Source organism: Peromyscus eremicus, chromosome 1 (genome assembly GCF_949786415.1).
Source record: "Peromyscus eremicus chromosome 1, PerEre_H2_v1, whole genome shotgun sequence".
In the NCBI taxonomy this organism is placed as follows: Eukaryota; Metazoa; Chordata; class Mammalia; order Rodentia; family Cricetidae; genus Peromyscus; species Peromyscus eremicus.
This window is the reverse complement of record NC_081416.1, coordinates 27,412,627-27,431,483: the sequence shown is the minus strand read 5'-3', so window position 1 is coordinate 27,431,483 and position 18,857 is coordinate 27,412,627. Positions and strand designations below refer to the sequence as shown.

Here is an 18,857-nt window from a genome sequence, read left to right as displayed (position 1 = left end):
TCTAATTTGAGACCCTCATACCTCAGCTCCCTGAGTACTGGGATTATGGGCATGGGCCATGGCACACAGACAGATTTTCATATTTTGATTAAGCAGAGTGGTATTTTCTATCCAATGAACAGAATAGTTAGGATAATAGCTGCTCCCTGGTCCACCTCAGGAGTATTTCACCAAATTCATGGACTGCTCAGAGAACTGGGGAAAACTAAGTTTCTCAATGGGAGAGGGAGAAAGTCAGCATATGATGTCACCTTGAAAAGCCATGAAGGAAAAGGTGGGATCTCTCTGGAATAAAATATAGAAATGTATCCCCTGGGGCTCTATGAGATGCTAGCCCCACGAGTGACCAAGGGGATGGTGCTGACATACTTAGAGAAGGCCAAAAGAGCTTATGTATTTCATACTTTCCTTTCTGAATGTGGGTATTTCAGGAAGGGAGTTTTGTTTTGTGCATCTCTATGTACAGAACTATGCTTTGTAAATGAAATTTGTAACAGCTCATTACTGAATAGAAATGGAAATAAAGAGTTTTTCTTGAAAGTAAAGCAATTTGATGCCCAAGTCAAGGAAGATTGATTAATGCTTTGACTATCCAATTGGCCCCAAGTGTTGATAGCACAAATGTTATTACTCCCTAAGAGATGTGTAATCTCATCAGCTCTAAATGGGCATATCTCCTTAGTCTACTAAATTGTCAATATATGCAGGGACTTATGTGTGAAGGAACACTGGCAGGTCTGTCTCCTTCAGAAAGAAGTCCTCATTGTACCCTACTGCATGCTTAGGGTTGTTATGACAATGGCTGTCCAAGTTTGGATCAACCTAGGACAGCTTGCTGCAGAATATGATTTATGGGCTGGCCTGTTAAGTTCACTCTAGCATTCAAGGCTTGCTCTCTTAGAATCAGACATGGAAATTGTAGGCACAGCAAATTCTAGGAGGCTTTATAGAACCAGCTATTTAGATAACTGAACAAGCACATGAGATACGTATAATCATTTTTCATTGCTTATCTGAAACTGAAATTCAACTGGACATTCAGTCAGTGTTTTTAACTGGAAAATGCACATGGGAGTGATTGAAAAAAAAACCATACCCCATATTAAGAGCTTTGAACCAGTCTTTCTTTGGACTGCAAGCTCCTGAATAATGACACAGAGACTTTTTATTAATTATGAAAGCTTGGCCTTAGCTTAGGTTTTAAAACTTAATTGAACCTGTTTATATTAATTTGCATTTTGCCTCATGGCTTGTTACCCCTCCTCAGTACCATATGTCTGACTTCCTCCATATCTGGCTGGCTAATACCCTGTGCCCCTGATTTTTTCCCCAGAGTTCCTGTCTCTCCTTGGAAGTTCCACCCATCCTATCCTGCCTCACTATTGGCTGTTCAGCTATTTATTAAACCAATCAAAAGGTGGGCTTAGACATGTGAGGTTAAACAGACACATTTTCACACAGTGTACAAAAACATTATCCCAACAGGAGCTGATTGATGTATTGGGAAGATCTTTGGGGAAAATGTCAGAAGAGCTGTTTCATCTTTCATCCTGCCTTGTCTCTCTTAGGTACTGTCTCCTTATTTCTGAAATGAAAGCTCAATATGTAAAACAAGCAAGAACTGTTCTTCAGACTGAGGAGATTGCTCAGTGGGCAGAGTACTTGTCTCCTAAGCATAAGCATTGGACCTTGGATCCCCAGCACCCAGGAAATGCTGGGTGAGTTGGTGGCCCACCTGGAATTCCAGGGCCTGGGAGGCAGAGATGGGATCCTGAAGCAAGCTGGCCAGCTAGACTAGGTGGATTGGTAAGCTCTGGGTTCAAGTAAGAGACCCTATCTCAATATATAAGGTAGAGAGTGATCAAGAAGGTACCTGATGTCAACCTCTGACTCTACATGTGGACCTGCACAAACATGCTTACACATATGAACATACATGCACATACACCACACACACATACACATGATAAACAACAAAACAGAACTGTTACTCTTATTGACCCTGAGCATATCACTCCCTGTACCAAAACTGAAGACTGTAGCACTGTTTGGAAACAACTACAATTGGTGATTTCTAAAATTTCTTCTTTGCAAGGTGATCTGTGAGTCAAAGTGATAAATCATAAAGTCTGTGGTTAATCACAATGTCTTTCCTCTTTTGCATCAGAAAAAGCTTAAAAGAGAAGAAATAAATTATTTGTGATATTTAAGAAGGACAAAATGGAAGTGTTAAGTATCTTCATTTATTTGCTTGACACACATTTTTTGAGTGCTTATTGTAAGTGGAACAATATACTACACAGTTTGAAGGGGGTTGGTTACTAAGAAACAATTGTACAAACACCTCTGAACTTGGTAGGTAAGTTGTTATGGAATAAACTTTTTGTACACTGTGAAGATGTGTTATTCTGATTGGTTTAATAAAAAGGTGAATGGCAAATAGATAGGCATGATTTCCAGGCACAGAGGACCCTGGGAACTTCTTCTTCAAGGTGAAATTGCCAGCCAGATGGAGAGGAAGCAACATGGGCAGTACAGAGTAAAGATAACTGAGCCAGGCAAAAGAACGTAGATTAAAAGATATGGGTTAATTTAAGTTATAAGAGCTAGTTAGAAATAAGCCTAAGCTATTGACAAAGATTTCATAATTAATAATAAGTCTCCATGTCCTTATTGGGGAGCTTACAGTCCAAAGAAAAAGTCCAATTACAGTGAGCTAACTTTTGTGTGGAGGCAATTATGTCTACTATTTGTTTAGATTTACTTTGTATTAGAATTTTACTGCCTACAGCTTAAAAATAGTTGTGTGAGCACTGGACCAGCTCATAATTTTTGTTCTTTTACACAAAACCATGTTTTCTTTTAAATTTCTTTTCTAACATTTATCAGCAGATAATTCCTTTGTATTGGTGGAAGTATTAAGGCAACTCCATGTAGTTAAAAGGGAGGTTTATTTTGTGGGGTAACTTACAAGTAAAGGAATAGGTTACAGGGTCCTGGAGAGGTGTAGCTTAGTCCAGCGGTGTTCTCTGGAGAACTCTGCTCAGTCTACCTCCAGTGTCCAGGATCCAGGAACCAAGAGAGAGGTACATCTGGATCTTGGGTCTTAAGGACTCCTCTCTCAGCTCCACCTTGTAGGTGTGACAGTTACTGGAAGCCTCAATGGGGGTAGTACTTCCAGGTCAAATCTAGAACAGCTACCCACTACACCTTTGCTTATTTTAAATCTGTGTTTTTATGTGGTTGGTTAAAAACGTTGGGTTTGTTTTTCTATAAAAATACCCCACCTTTGCTCAACTTTGGGATGATTAACTCAGTAAATATTTGTCCTAAGAAGGCATTCTTTGGGGCTGGGAAGATGACTTGGTGGCTAAGAGCACTTTCTGTACAATCACGAGGACCAGAGTTCGGAGCCCAGCACTCAGGTAACAAGGCAGACACGGTCCTGTGAATACCTGTAACCCTAGCTCTAGGGGAGGCATAGAGAGTAGGATTGCTGGGACATGATAGCTTCTAGCATCCCTGAAAAACCACAGACTCAGGTGGAGGGAGAGACCCTGCCTCGTGGGAATAGGTGGAGAGTGATAGACAGGACACTGGACACCTTCTTTTGGCCTCTGTGAATGCACAGACACCATCCCTTCCCCCCTCACATACACATGCTGGCACTTACTCTCTCAAGCCTTCTTTCAAAAACAGCATTCTTAAGGTCAAACTTCTACCAGTGTGATGTGTTTGTAGGTCTAAAGTCCACATGCCACTTTGGTCATTATTCTTATTTACCCATCAAAATCTTGCCATTTCTTATTCTATGGGATTCTCCTAATTATTCTTCCTCTCTTCTTCTCTTGGTCTTTCCCTCTTTTGGTCCCTCCTTCCTTCCCTCCTTCCCTCTCTTCCTCATCTTCTCTCTTCTTCCTCCCTCCCTCCCTCTCTCTCTCCCTCCCCTACTTACCCCTCCCAGGCCATTCAAGCATTATCTTATAGCCCCTCCATTGCTATCTTCTTTTATCAAGCCCGTTTCCCTCTTCCCTTAATATTTTGAAAGACTCAGCAAAAGTTCCTTTTAGACACCCTGGATTCATGACAAAGCTTTTTACAACTTGTCACATTTTCCTTGTGTTTCAGACACTGACAATTCCCAGGTAACCACTTGGGGGTGGGGTGGGGGGAGCCAACATTGACAACTTACAATGGCCAGTCCTTTTTCGTTATTATTATTATTATTATTATTTGGTGCTTGTTGTTATTGTGGCAGTAAGATGGCAGTGTTGGAAGACCAACCTCTCATTTGTCCACAATACAAGGATCATACCAGGTTTGGTGGCTCATGTCTGTATTCCTAGTACTCAGAAGACTAAGGCAGAAAGATTGCCATGAGTTCAAAGTCAGTCTGGGCCACATAGGGTACATATATTGGGTACCAGACCATCCTACTTAACAGAGTGAGACCTTGTCTCAAAAAATGAAAAAATCAAATAATGATATTAGCACAAATATACCTTGAAAAGGAATCCAGAATTCAGCTAAGAAGTAGAGCCACCCTAGAAAGGTATAGACCAGAAACAGCTATGGAAAAGAACGTTTTATATTACCAACATTAATTACTTTCCCACCTGGCTTAGCTCTGTATGGAGACGATGACCTCAGCCTGTGACTCTTGTGAGTTATTGGGTGGTCTGGGAGGTTACAGAGCGCACATGGCAGCATGGTATGCATGCTTTGGTATGCATGGTATGTTTTGGTATGCACGGTATGCTTTGCAGCATGAACTTCTATCTTGCCTGAATGCCTGGAGAACCTGGTCCCCTGGGACAGCTAGGAGTAAAGGGAAGAGGAGAGTGAGCCCTGTACAGCTGGTGTCACTGTAGATTGAGAACAACGAGAAAACTAACATCGCTCTTCCACAGGGGACGGAAGAAATTATAAGGTGTTTCACTGTGCACATTTCAGGGTGTCTCTGTGAACTGGTTTGTTTTACCTCATGATAAGCCTGGAATAATCAAGAGTGCTCTGTCTCCTGGGACAGAGAAAAGAGGTTGCCATTTCGTCCCCTCACAGCCAGACCAGCCTTGCACAACTGAGAAAAGACAGAGTTCAGTCCTTTTCTGCAGGAGGATGGGAAGGAGTGGGTGTGCCCTGCTCTGGTCACAGTGGTGGACTTCCTGATGGTTAGTCGCCATCTTATCTCGCTGCATTTAAATATCGCCCACAGCTTGTGTATTGAAGGCCCAGTCCCTAACATAGCCATGATCAGAGACAGAGGCCTTTTGGAGATTACTACATCATGATGGCTCGGAACTCACGAGCAGCTTGGTCCATTTATGGGCTGATAACTTAATGGACTATCAGGAAGTCATGCAGACTTAAGAGTTGCAGCCTTGTAGGATGAAATGGGCTCAAGTGTTGTCCTGTCTCTTGCCCCTTCTCTGCTTGATCCTGCCAGGAGTTGGTCATGTTTTCTCCTCTACTTGCTATCATAATTTCCTACTTCACAGGGCAGGATAATTTATTAAAAAGTTGAAAAAAATAAAAAACCACTCAAGAAACGAAAGTTTAAAAACTTCCCTAGACAAAGTTTGAGTTTTTTTTTTTTTTTTTTTTTTTTTTTTTTAATCATCGCTAGACACATCTTACAAAAACTACTAAAGGGATCCCTCCTTTCAGATGACAGTACATGAGTTAGTGGTAGGAAAACACACGAGAATATGAAAATCATGAACAGAGGTAAGGATGCAGTAATGTTCACAGTATCCTGATACTGCAGTTCTTTAGACTCTACCACTAAAGTCAAAAGACAAAAGTGTTAAAAGTAACCACAGTACTTGAAGTGTACTTTAGTCAGTATACAGTTAACAGACACACACGGAACAGTCTGTCCAGTAGAATGCACACTCTTCTCAGGCACACGCAGAATATCCTCCAGAACCTATCATATGTTACATTGCAAAACAAGTTTTAACCAACTTAAGGAAAGGAAAATATTACAAACATCTTTTCCTGTCACAAAAGCAGATACCCAGAACTTAGTAACAGGGAGGAAGTGAAAAATTTGCAAATATATGGAAGCAAGTAATATACTCCTGAGTGATTCAAGTTAGAAGAGAAACTTAAAAATTCTAAAGACAAAAATTAATACACAACAGACCATAATGGATAGGACTGACAGAAATAGTTCTGAGAGGGAATTTTATAGTAATAAGTGTCTATACTAAAATATAAAAAAACCCTAACTTTACAGCTCAAGGGAAAAAAAGGCAAAAGGAGTCCAAAACTAACAGAAAGAAGGGAACAGTAAAGTTTAGAGAAGAAAGAAATGAAACAGATCAGAAAAACAATAGAAAAAAATTACAGACCAATATCCTTGAAGAACAACAGAAACAAAAATCTTCAACAAAATACCAGAAACCCTTGTTTTTCTCCTGCTTCTCTCTCCTCTTAGACAAATATAGAAACCAGAACTGGATTGTCATGAAACCTACAGCTGTTGTCCGAACCTCCCCCACTTCCCTGTTGCAAATAAATTCTCTGAGCTAATTTGTCTGACTCGTAGGTCACGAGTCCCACATTCCAGAAAGGATCCTGGGCACCGGGAAGAAGGAATGACGCACAGGGCAAAGGGAAGCTAGCAGGCGCCCTTAAGATGCCTTCTTCTGATGCCTCCTTCCAGTCTATTGCATAAGGTCATGTGTTTCTGTACAACCACATTGCTACATTGGCTGTTTGTTCTTTAAATCAAAGCATAACAATGGTTTTCTGTGGGTCACTGGGCTCCAGTGTCAAATAATACATTGAATAAAAAATGTATAATGCTTTTCTCTTCTCCACCTGCCTTCCACTATGGGTGTGTTATCTGTGACCCTTATGATAGACAATGAACAGCATCACTTCTTTCTACCATCTACACGAGATATGACTAACTCTTGCTTCTGCTCTGGAATCTCTGTGTGCTAGGTGTAGAGAGCTGCAGCTGAGAGAACATGGAAGAGACAAAATGGGACAGCTGTACTCCCTCGTATCTCACAGAAGAGACACTTGGAGATGACATTTTAAACCTGAAATAACAGAAGGACTAGATTGGGTTAAGTTTTCTGGATTGATTCCTATTTAGTTGTGTCATTGCTGAGAACAAATGAGCACACATAAAAGAAACATTGAAGTACTCATAAAAATAAGGAGAATTTTATGCTTGCACGCTATTTATGACTGTCTCTAGTCATATCTGCTCTTCTATTTTCAGGTGAGAAATGAAGCACAGAGAAAGGAAGTGGTTTATTTATTCAAGGACTTAGTGTTACTGAGTGGCAGAGCTGGTCCTGGAATCCATTTACTCATTCACTCTGCTAGTGCCTTTATGGGACAGACACCAAGAGCACAATTATTCCCAAACTGAAGTGAGGAAGAGAATGGATACCATGGTGAAATGTGGGGAGGAGAGGAAGTGTGTCTCAGAAAGTGTGTCTTGCAGAATTTGGGCTTGTAGTAGGTACTTTGGCAGTGAGTTCAAAGAAGTTTTCCATTGTTTTTTTAAAATTTTTTTATTAATAGATTTTCTATTCATTTTATATATCAACCACAGATTCCCCTGTCCTCCCTCCTCCCACCCCCTAGCCTTCCCCACAACCCACCTTTCATTCCCACCTCCTCCAAGGCAAGGTCTCTCATGCTCCTGGAGTCCAATTGATGAGAAAGAGGAGGGATTCTATGAGCAAGAGATATCAAGACCATGACTGGAAAAAGTACAGAGACAACTAGCCAAATTAGTGGAAACATATGAACTGTGGACCAATAGTTTTCCATTGTTTTGAGGAGAAAGGCTGGATTGCTTTTGGAAAGTTTGACCCATGTGAGTTAAGAAATTAGGTTTGACATCGTGACTCTAATCTTAATATATCATCACAGAAAACTAGATAAACTACGCTTTCTTTGCTTTTACTCTCCATGTTCCTCAAACCACAAGAGCCTTGAAAAATCTGTTATTTATTTGTGGGTTATATAAAACCCACAACTTAACCTGGGGAGCACTGGCATTATGGAAATAGTGGGCTTGTGTACATATTTTTGTGATGATCATGGTTATAAGCATAATTAACACTTGATGTTCTTGCTTTGCAGGTGCTGTTCAGAGGAAGTGAGACCCTTGGGAGTTCCCATTACTGACTTGTGTGTTTTAGCGAGCCTTTCCTTGCCCACGCCACATCAATTAAATCTAAGCTGAGAAAGGTGAAGGAGTCCCGTGGGAAGACAGTGTGTGTGGTAAAAACAGTGAATTTCACAGATCAACATGTTGCAGTTAAGGTCTAGTTCTGATGGTTGGATCTCTGCTTTTTACCTTTTGTCTGAATTACCTTGGCTATGCATATCACCCTTTTCTGTATACACCTGTTGGGAAGAGGCTACCTTTTCTCATTTCCCTCTGAAGTTTTGTAGCTGAAGAGTTTCTCTGCAGCTCCCACCAAGGCCCCGCAGTCCTGTAGCCCACTTATAAAATAAACACACACTTATATTATTTATACTGTTTGGCCTAATGGCTCAGGCTTCTAGCTAGCTGTTCTTATATCTTAAATTAACCCATTTCTATAAATATATACCTTGCCACATGGCTCGTGGCTTACCAGTGTCTTACATGTTGGTACTCATGGTGGCAGCTGGCAGCGTCTCTCTGACTTAGCCTTCCCACTTCTCAGAATTCTCCTCTCCGTTAGTGCTGCCTATACTTCCTGCCTGGCTACTGGCCAATCAGTGTTTTATTTATTAACCAATCAGAGCAACACATTTAACATATAGAACATCCCACAGTAAGTTTTGATAATTTTAGTCTATGAAAGAAATTTAAAATAGCCCGATTAACAGGAAAAAAAATAACAGATTTCATTATGTGCCCAAACATAGGAACCATTCATGTTAAACCAGGCTTTAATAGCATTTTGGGTTATGCAAAGAAATTAGGGGATTATGACTGCTCACAGGGTAGGTGGCGTAAAGCTGTGGCAGGTTGATGAGAGTTGGAAGGTGAACAAAAGTTGTCCTCCTGTGAAGATCAAGTTTCCTAGGTAACAGTCATTGGGTCAGCTGTGGTCACCTCTGTCTGGACCAGGTGACAGGCATTAGGTCAACTGTGGCTGTCTCTGTCTGGACCAGGCGACAGGTGTGGAATTCTAATCTGTCAGCTGTGGAATAATCTTTGTACACTATAAATATGTATTACTCTCATTGGTTAATAAAGAGTTGAGCTGGCCAGCCCTTAGCTGGGCAGGAAGATATTGGGTGGGAGAGCCAGACTACGAGGACATTGGGAAGAAGGGCAGAGTCTCGGGAGATACTAGCAGATGCAGAGGGAGCAGGATATGTAGAAAACAAGGTAACAATCCATTCCACATGGCAGAGGGTAGATAAGAAATATAGGTTAATTTAAAATGTAAGAGGTAGCTAGTAACAAGCCTGAGCTATCAGCTGAGCATTTACAATTAATATTACGTCTCTGTGTAGGTTATTTGGGAACTGGCAGGCAGCAAAGAAAGGCCTGCCTACATCTGTCTTGTGAAAAAATCATTTCTAAGTAGATAAGGGGATGACAGATAAGAAAAACCTCTCTCACATTTGCTGTTTAGTAATGGAAATTGATGAAGACTGAGTTTTACAAATTGACAGTATTTAGAGTGGTACATTACTTTCAGAGGTCTGTGTTTCTTGGAACTTTCCTTTTCTCCCAGTCTATAGAAAAACAAACATTTTGTCTATTTTATCCATCTTTGTACTTGTAGCAATGTAGTGCTTGACCTGCAGTAAATGCTCAGTAGAATAAATACTGCTCTGAGTTGAATTTAGACTTCTCCTTCTTAAGAAGGAGAAATAAGCCGGGCGTTGGTGACGCACACCTTTAATTCCAGCACTCGGGAGGCAGAGCCAGGTGGATCTCTGTGAGTTCGAGGCCAGCCTGGGCTACCAAGTGAGTTCCAGGAAAGGTGCAAAGCTACACAGAGAAACCCTGTCTCTAAAAACAAAAACAAAAACAAAAAAAAAAGAAAAGAAAAAGAAGGAGAAATAGGCAAGACGATGGTGGCAGTGTCTCACACCTTTAATCCCAGCACTTGGGAAGCAGAGGCAGGCAGATCTTTATGAGTTCGAGGTCAGTCTGCTTTACAGAGAGTTCCAGGACAGCCAGGACTACACAGAGAAACTCTTGTCTTGAAAAAACAAGAAAAAAAAAAAAAAGAGAGAGAGAGAGAAATAGTTTGTCCCATGTTACAGTGCTAGTTAATGCTAACATTGCTTGTCTAAACTGCTTCATGTTGCCATGGAAACTAGCAGTTCATGTGGGCACCTCTACCTGACACTGCCAGGTACCAAAAGAGAGTTAAAAACCCATTTGCTGGTCTCCAGCTGGTCTTCTTCTGCAGTGGCAGAGCTCCTGCTGCAAGAGAAAGGATCCTCCATGAGAAAGAGCAGCAGGAGCCCACACTAAGAGCCTTTCTCTCTGGACAAGTAAGGCAGATGGGGGTGGAGCAGCTCCCCTGTTCAGACAATACAGCCCTTCCATGGCATGCTCAAGGGAAGCCTCTTTGGACAAGGAGGCAAGAGAACAAATCCACTACACTTTTTTAGGGGGCCTTTGTGTTGAGTTCCATTGGTTACTAACACCAATTATGCCAACACTGCTTAATAGAACCTTTGAAATGGGGACTGTGACTTTGGAAAAATTTGGCCAGTTTCCATATCTGCTATTGATAGAAATGATCAACATCAAAATGAAGACTGAAAGATGTGGAGGTCTTTCATTATTATGCAACTGTTTCTAGGCTTGGGAAGAAGCCTCTGCACATGGATTAGCTGAATTGTAGATCTGTGGAATGTTGCAGTTGTGGAGATCCTTAAGACTGTTTGAATCCCAAGTGGAATGCCTAGGGAAGCTGCTGTGAAGGGATCCAAACTAATTTGCTCAAGCGCAGCCATTAAGGTCTTGTGGCTAAATGTCAGTGGCTAGAAGCCGGTGAGGGTTGTAAAGATCCTGCTCACACTTGCCTAGTATATTATTGTGGTAGGTTTCTGACCAAACTCTGCCACATACTGACAGGTAGTAAGATGGCTCCCAAATAGTCAGATCTTTGGTTTCAAGTCTCTAATCAAACTTGATATAGAAGGTCATGTAAAAAAAATATGTGATAACCTGGAAGCTAGATTCACCACGCATTATTGCTAAAATATTTATTTTATTCATATTTCACTTGTAATTCTGAAAAATGTAGATGATACTGTATAGTATATTTATATTACTAGTGTGTGTGGGTATGATATGTGGATGTATTCATGTGTATGATGTATGTGTCATGGTGCATATGTGGAGGTCAGAGGACAACTTTGTGGAATTGGGTCTCTTTTTCCTTTACATGAATTCTGAAAGTCAAACACAGGTCACTAGAGCTGGGAGGTCTTTGCCCAGAGTCATCTTGCTGTGCCTATGTAGCATACTAAAACATATGTACACTGTGAAATTGCTGAAGGAATTCAATTAACATATTGACTACCTCATAGATTAATCATTTTTAAATAGTGAGAATACCTAAACCTAATCAGCAATTTCAGGCTATAACACACTGCTAGCTGTAATCTCCATGTCATCCAACATGTCTATTGAAATTGTTCCTCCTATGGCACTGAAAATTTATGTCCTTTGACCATTATTTACCCAGACTACACTCCATTTAACAACTCTTAGGATCCAGCATTGTATGCCCTGCTTCTATGGATTTGCCTTTGAAATACTCCACATGTAAGTGAGATCAGGTAGTGCATGTTTTTCTATGCCTGGATTATTTTACTAAGTAGGATGGTGTCCTCTAATCTCATAAGTATTGTCACACCTAAAAGGCAGTCTAGCATTCCATCACATTCCATCACACACACACACACACACACACACACACACACACACACACACACACACACACACCATTCTTTTTATAGCCATTTGTCTGTAGATAGATCCTTATGTTGATATTTTATCTTGGCTATTGTGAATAGTAGTGGTGATGTGGTGACAATTGGAGAGCAGATTTTGTCACTGGAATCACAGACTATGGAAGACTTGACCTCAGGGAGTCCCAACAAATTAAGTCCAGCCTCTTGGCCCAGAAATCAAATGGAAAAAGTAATGGAGAATGGCAGGAAACAGATTTGAAATAAATTTGTACTGGGAAGACACCAGGGACTGAGTGCTTCAGCCCTAGTGTCGCACTCCAAGGTTACATATGAGAGGGAGGAAGGCCAGAAGTATGCACAGTCAAGCAGTCTTGGTCAGATTATGGGAGGGTTGGCCTTTGTCTCAGTTCTGGCTGCACAGAGTCTAATGTAAAGGACCTTGCTGCGTCTGGGGGTGTGGATGGTAATCTCACTCTGCTTCATAAGACATTTATCTAAGAGGCCTGTGATCCAGGGGATCAGGGAGACACTCACTACCATGACACAATTACTTCTGCTCTAAGGGGGCAGTCTCATCACAAGGGAAGCGATGGTCTGTTTGCAAGGCTTTGTCTGATGTTCCTGTAAGGTTTTGGGCCATGTTGGAAGACTTCTAGGATATAACCCTGGGATCGGGAGAAGGACATTGTAAAAGTTGACATTTGGGAATTTGCCAACAATGCCTTGGTCACTCTTTTTCGATGCTGTTAGTCTTATGGGAAGAAGATAACCAACTTAATGTTAATGTACCTTAAGTGATTAGTATGATTATGTGCACAGATCAGCAGGGTTCTGAAACTTAAGGTAAAGGAGACAGATACAAACTGAAGGCAGGAATGACAAAGTTTTATTCAGTTTTTAGTTATCTGTCGGGCTATCTGCAGGGAAGCATTAGTGCTTCCAGAAAGACCAGCTTCTTAGTCCTTTCATAACTCTTCAACACATGGATGCTATCTCCTTTGGATATGTATCCAGTGTGAGAGTGCTGATCACATCGTGTTCTAGAATGCAAGATTTCCCTTTCTCTGCACTCCTTTTCAAAGCCGTCTGGTAGGTATAAGGTGATATCTCAGTGTGGCTCTGGCGACCAGTGATGCTGAGAGCCTTTTTAAACTCCTGTTGGCCGTTCGTATGCATTCTGTGGGGGGAAATGTCTAATCAGGTTCATAGCCCATTTCTAAGCTGGATTATTTCTTTTCTTGCTATTGTTTGATTTCCTCATGTGTTTTGGATACAAACCCTTTATCAGATACAAGATTTTCAGTGATGTCTTCCCACTCTGTAGTATCCAAACTTCTGACTCTGTAGTAGGTGTGAGCCACCACCGTCTGGCCTATTCCTCCTTTTTAAGAAAGAGGAGTCTAAATTTCAACTCAGAGCAGTATTTATTTATTTACTGAAGGCCACTCACTACATTGCTACAAGTACAAAGATGGATAAAATATACAAATACCAGTCTACAGAAACTACCAGTTTTTATAGACAGTATAGAAACCACCAGTTTTTCTACAGACTAGTAGTATCCATGCTTCTGACTCTTTCCTTGTCTGTGCATAAGCTTTTTAGTTTATCATAATCTCATATTTCTATTTTTGTTTCTTATGCTTTTGAAACACATCTCCAAATGCATTGTTTATACCAGAGTCACAGAGCTTTGCCCCTGTATTTCTTAGGTCTTATGTTTAAGCCCTTAATCCATTTAGAGTTGATTTGGGCAGAATATACAGCATAAGGGTTTATTTTCATTCTTTTACATGTGATATCCACTTGTCCCAACATAGATAATCTTCATTGTATATTCATTGTATATTCCTGGCACCTTTACCAAATATCAATTTACTGTAAATGTTCGGGTTCAACTAACTTTAGAGTCAGATACACAAGGCAAGAGTCTCCTGAATCAGGAATTTTTTTTTTTCTGTCCTGAATAAAGCCTGGGGTATATCCCAAAGAACACAGAGTGCTGCTCTCGCTCAGTCTTCTAGTTCATTGTGCAAACACAAAGAGTCTTTTCAGTGTTTTTATCTAATGTATATGTCCAGAAGCCGTTCATTCCACTAATGGGAAAGACAGTGTTAATAACAGCCGTTTTATTATCACTTCCTGGGCTTGACGAGTGGAGACAGTTATTCATGCCTGTAGAGTGGGATTCTTAGGGCAGCAGAGCACTCTAGGAGAACAGATGAGCTAGCAGTCCATCAGTGTTAAAACATTTGATGTAGTGATAGAAAACAGAAGTGTGGTGCTTAGGATTTTTCACATTTTAATTATTTTTTCTTAGGATTACTAAATTTTTTAAAAATATAATTTCTTTATTCTTTGGGAATTTCATATCATGCACCTCAATTACAGTTACCTCCCAGTCCCCCCATATGCTTCCCCAACCCCTGGAGCATCCCCCTAAAAGAAAATAAAAAAATCAAAACAAAACAGCAAGCAAACAAACAAAAACAAGAATAAAGCAAAGCAAAACACCCCCCCCCCCCAAATCTCTTCGCTTCTCCATCTTTCCCACCTCTCCAACACGGCTTCATTCATCCTGGTGGCATTAGGAGTAGTGTATCACATAATATACTTTTTTGTTCATTCAGCTTTGCTAGCAAATGTTCATTGCAACGAGTCATCGGTATGGTTCAAAGCCTCTGTTTTCTGGCACACCATCATCACTGGATCCTCACCAAAACTCCTCTGGGATATCCCTTGGCCACCTTGAGCCATGGAGATTCTGTGGGTATCTTTCTATAGGACCAATCTTTTTATAGGACCAATCCCTTCATGAGCTCCAGCAGGTCCTAGATGGGGTAGATGTTAGGGTGGGCCAACTCAAGGCCCTGCTGTGGGCTTGGGTGGTAGGTGAGCTGGTCAATCCAGGCCACTGGGGCTGACTGCCTCATGCGAGGGGGTGGAGCCAGCTCCTCTAAGCCTATGCCATCAGAGTCAGTTTTCCCTTGTCTGTGATGATGGGTGGGGCTATCTCTCCCGAGGTTAGGGGTCAGCTCTTCTGTGAAGGCGGGAATGGCTCAACATGGACGTTTTATCACGCATAGTTCCCATGGCCCCTGAGGTGACACAGGCCACAGACATCGACATAGACCCCAGCTGCAGCTGGACCATGTAATGAGACATGATGGCCCTTGGGTAGCAGCTGGGCCTGGACGACATCCTGGCTCCAGGTGGAAGCACTGGTCACTTAGATCAGGATGGCTCTGTCAGCCGCATGGCCCCTGGACACCAACAAGGCCACAGTTTGCAGCCCTAACCCCGGGCTTCTGTGTGACCTTTGGTGGCAACACAAGCCTCTGACTTCAACACTTCAACTACCCAGCTGTGGTAGGACCATGGACCCAGACTCAGTTCTCAGCAGCAGCTGGTTCTGGATGTCACCATTGACCCATATGGCAGTGCAGGCCACTCAGATCAGCTCTGCTCCCGTGGCATCAGGGCCCTCAGAAACTAACAGGGCCCCAGATCTTGGGTATTTGCATGGCCATCAACAGTAACAGGAACCTCGGACATCAATATAGGCCCTGACTTCAGTAGGTCCATGAGGATTATTTCATTTATTTATTTACTATTTATTTATTTGTTTGTTTGTTGTGTGTGTGTGTGTGTGTGTGTGTGTGTGTGTGTGTGTGTGTAGGTGTAGGTGTTCACACATGTGTATGTGTTTATGTGGAGACCAGAGGTCAACCTTGGGTGTGGTTCCTTTGGAGTCTTTTTTTTTTTTTTTAAATTGATACAGAACCGCTCACTGGGACCTGCGGCTCACCATGTAGGGTAGGCTGGGTGGTCAGTAAGCTTCACCTGTCTCTACCTCCCTAGTCCTTGTTTCAAGTATGCACCACCATACCCTTTTTATGTGGGCTGAGGATCCAACTCAGGTTCTCTTATTTGTACCACAAACACTTTACTGGTTGAACTGTCTCCCTCATCCTTGTTCCCTCCTCTTTTCAGATGGGATCTTGCTATATATCCTAGGCTGGCTTCAGACTCATTCTCTTTGTACCTCTGCTTCTCGAGTGCTGGAATCACCAGCACGTGCCAGCCAGCACACTGATCTAAGCATGTTTCTAATGTGTAGCAGACCTCATATCTGACCTTCTCTTTGCCCCTTTTAAAATAATCCTCATGGCTGGTCTGAATTTGCTTCCACTTCTACTCAACTCGCAAACCAAATTTCGCCTCTCCTTGTCTCGCGGTCTAGGCTCTCCTGCTGGCTTCTCATAACTGTCCTTTCTTGCACAACAGAACACAAATTAGTGAGGGGGTGAGCCCTGAAGGAACTCTAGTGGAGCCAGCACTGTACATACTGCAGGAGGAGAGTAGGGCTTGGGGTGTTTCTCTCTTTTTTTTGTTACATAAGTCACGAAAACCCCAAGTTTAAGAGATGGGTATGTATTTAGGTATATCATTAAAATGATTCATTTCCAATTTTTTATTTCTCTTAATCAGTTCCCGTATACTATATATCATCCCACTACAATTAAAAATATTCTTGTTTTAGAGTTACTATAGCAATAACGTACATGCCAGTGGGATTATTACAAATGTTAGTTACTAATGGGATCATGTTTTTTTTCCCTTATGTTTGCAAACTGTTGCAATAAAGTGTGTTGTCTGTAACTCTATATCTGCAAAGTTTAAACACAGAAAATGATCAGTATAGCAACGGGGGACCCATAGTTGTGTAAATATCCTCCTCAGAGAAGCTTGGCTTTGGCCCATCTCATAGCGCGAGTCAGTTTAATTTAACCTGGCAATTAGTGAGATACAAGAATAAGAGATGGAAACGCTGTGTTCTCATGCCACATCTTCATTACTCTGTTAGAGAGACATGCTCAGAGCAAGGTAATAGCTTTCCTAATACTAGGCAGGTTAATGGTACAGCCAGGATGAGAACCTCTCTTTCATATATTGTCTTTCTAAGGCAGAAATTATTTATTTTGACCAGGCTATAAGAACTCAGGAATGGAATTGTTTGTGTATATACAGTGAATTTAACTCTGGGTAAGGAGAATTTTAGATAAAAAGAAATAAAAGAAGAGTGCACCTTTGTGTGGCAGAATGTATTTTTTAATCTGTTCTCCGGTTTGTCTGCTCATGAAAAAGGAATTCAAGTACTTTGCTCAGGCTGTTAGTTAAGTTGCACAAGAGAAGCTGGGAAATGTGGCCCAGACTGAAACATCTCTTGGCCTGCTGAGAACAGGCTGGGCACTGGTCAGAGTTTCAAGAAGAGGAGGCCTGTGATGAAGGGGTATCAAAAAAATTGTACTCTGGGTAGACTTAAACATGTGTAAAAGAAATATGCCTGAGACTAAGGGGTCTCCAGATAAAAGGATTTGTTGAACTGTTATAGATGCAAGCCAGGAAAAGGACCAGATTTCATGATAAGTTTCTTTAACTTGTAGTATCAAAGCTATTGTAACAGTTAGAAAAACATCTGCTAGGTCCTAAGCTAAGCACATCCTTTTGTTTGTTTGTTTGTTTGTTTAAGACGGGGTTTCTCTGTGGAGTTCTGGAGCCTGTCCTGGAACTTACTCTGTAGACCAGGCTAGCCTCAAACTCACAGAGATCCGCCTCCCAACTGCTGGGATTAAAGGCGTGCGCCACCACTCCCAGCAAGCACATCTTTTATAATAAAAATTTGATGGAGAAAAACATGAAGCTATTTGTCTTGAGCCGGCATTGGCTATAGAGGAGATGAGCAGGGTAACATTATTAGGTACAGGTTTGGGGCAGGAGGAAAGTTCATTAGAGAAATAGTTACTGCTGTTCCATTGGCTGAAGTTGTAAGCAGGATACACTGACCTCTAGATAGTTATTATGGGATTTAAACTAAGGTTTTAACATATATTCAGGAAAGTAAAATAGATGTTAATGTATTAAACTCTCCATATCTCTTTATCCCTAGACAAGGAAGACTTTGACTTAAGGTTGTTTTAACCAGAGTCCAGGGTAGTGCAATAAGGCAGAAAGATTGTGTCAACTCCACTAAAACAGAAGGCAAGAAGGTGTTGGAATGCTGCAGCACACTAGCCACTGAGCAAGTGTTGGAGGGTTCTAGAAGGGAGGTTCATCCATGTGGTTACGTCATTTGTATTTGTCTAAGTGAGGGTTCTACCTTTCCCCAGAGACTGGGAGATGATTTTTGATTATTTTATTTCAGAGAGCTGGCTCTGAAGTTCTTGAGTTGGGACAAGAAAGAAATGTACAGCAGATCTAAGGTAAATCCTCTAAGAATAGGCAGGTTGGGGTATATAGACAGAAAGAGGTCTATCTAGTCTTTAGTCCAGCTTCAGAAGGGTATCAAACTATGTTGGTGTGGGACAGAGGACTAGTGTTAGTGAAGACGTGTTAAATGAGATTACCTGAGTTCTGCCGGACCAGTCCCTCTTCAATAGTTCCCCACCACATGAAAGGCACTGGCATTAGCAGTCCTACCAAAAGTGACCTTTTTTTTTCTGGGATAGTTTTACTAACCCAGGGCAGTCTACCTTTAAAAGGAAGCAGTGAACTACTCTAAGGTGAGGTGGAGAGTCAGCCTCTCAAAACTGGCTGCATCAGGGAAGCTGGAAGGGAAATGCTTGAAGAGGGTAAGGGAAGATAATTTCAGACATTGTATGTGCCCGTGTGTGTGGCTTATACATGTGTTTGTGTGCTAGCACTTGCCTATGTGTTCACACGCAGAGGCCAGAGGAACACCTTTCTCAATCATTCTCTACCTTATTGTTTTTGAGACAAGGACTCTTAATGAACCCAAAGCTCACTATTTTGGCTAGGCTGGCTGGCCAGTGTGTTCTCAAACTTCCCACCTCCACCCTCTCAATTTTGGAGTTTCAAGCACAACTGGCTATGGCCAGCTTATACAGGGTTGTTGGGAATCTAAATTCAGGCCCCTT

At 41.6% G+C, this 18,857-nt stretch overlaps 1 long non-coding RNA gene across 1 annotated transcript; it reads left to right on the top strand.

Moving 5' to 3' along the window:
• Positions 1-7,288: 7,288 nt before the first annotated feature.
• Positions 7,289-18,188, top strand: LOC131907675 (uncharacterized). The gene is made up of 3 exons (XR_009378501.1): positions 7,289-7,418; positions 8,116-8,256; positions 18,125-18,188. It is a non-coding gene; the product is annotated as an uncharacterized LOC131907675 (long non-coding RNA).
• The last annotated feature ends 669 nt before the right edge of the window (positions 18,189-18,857 follow it).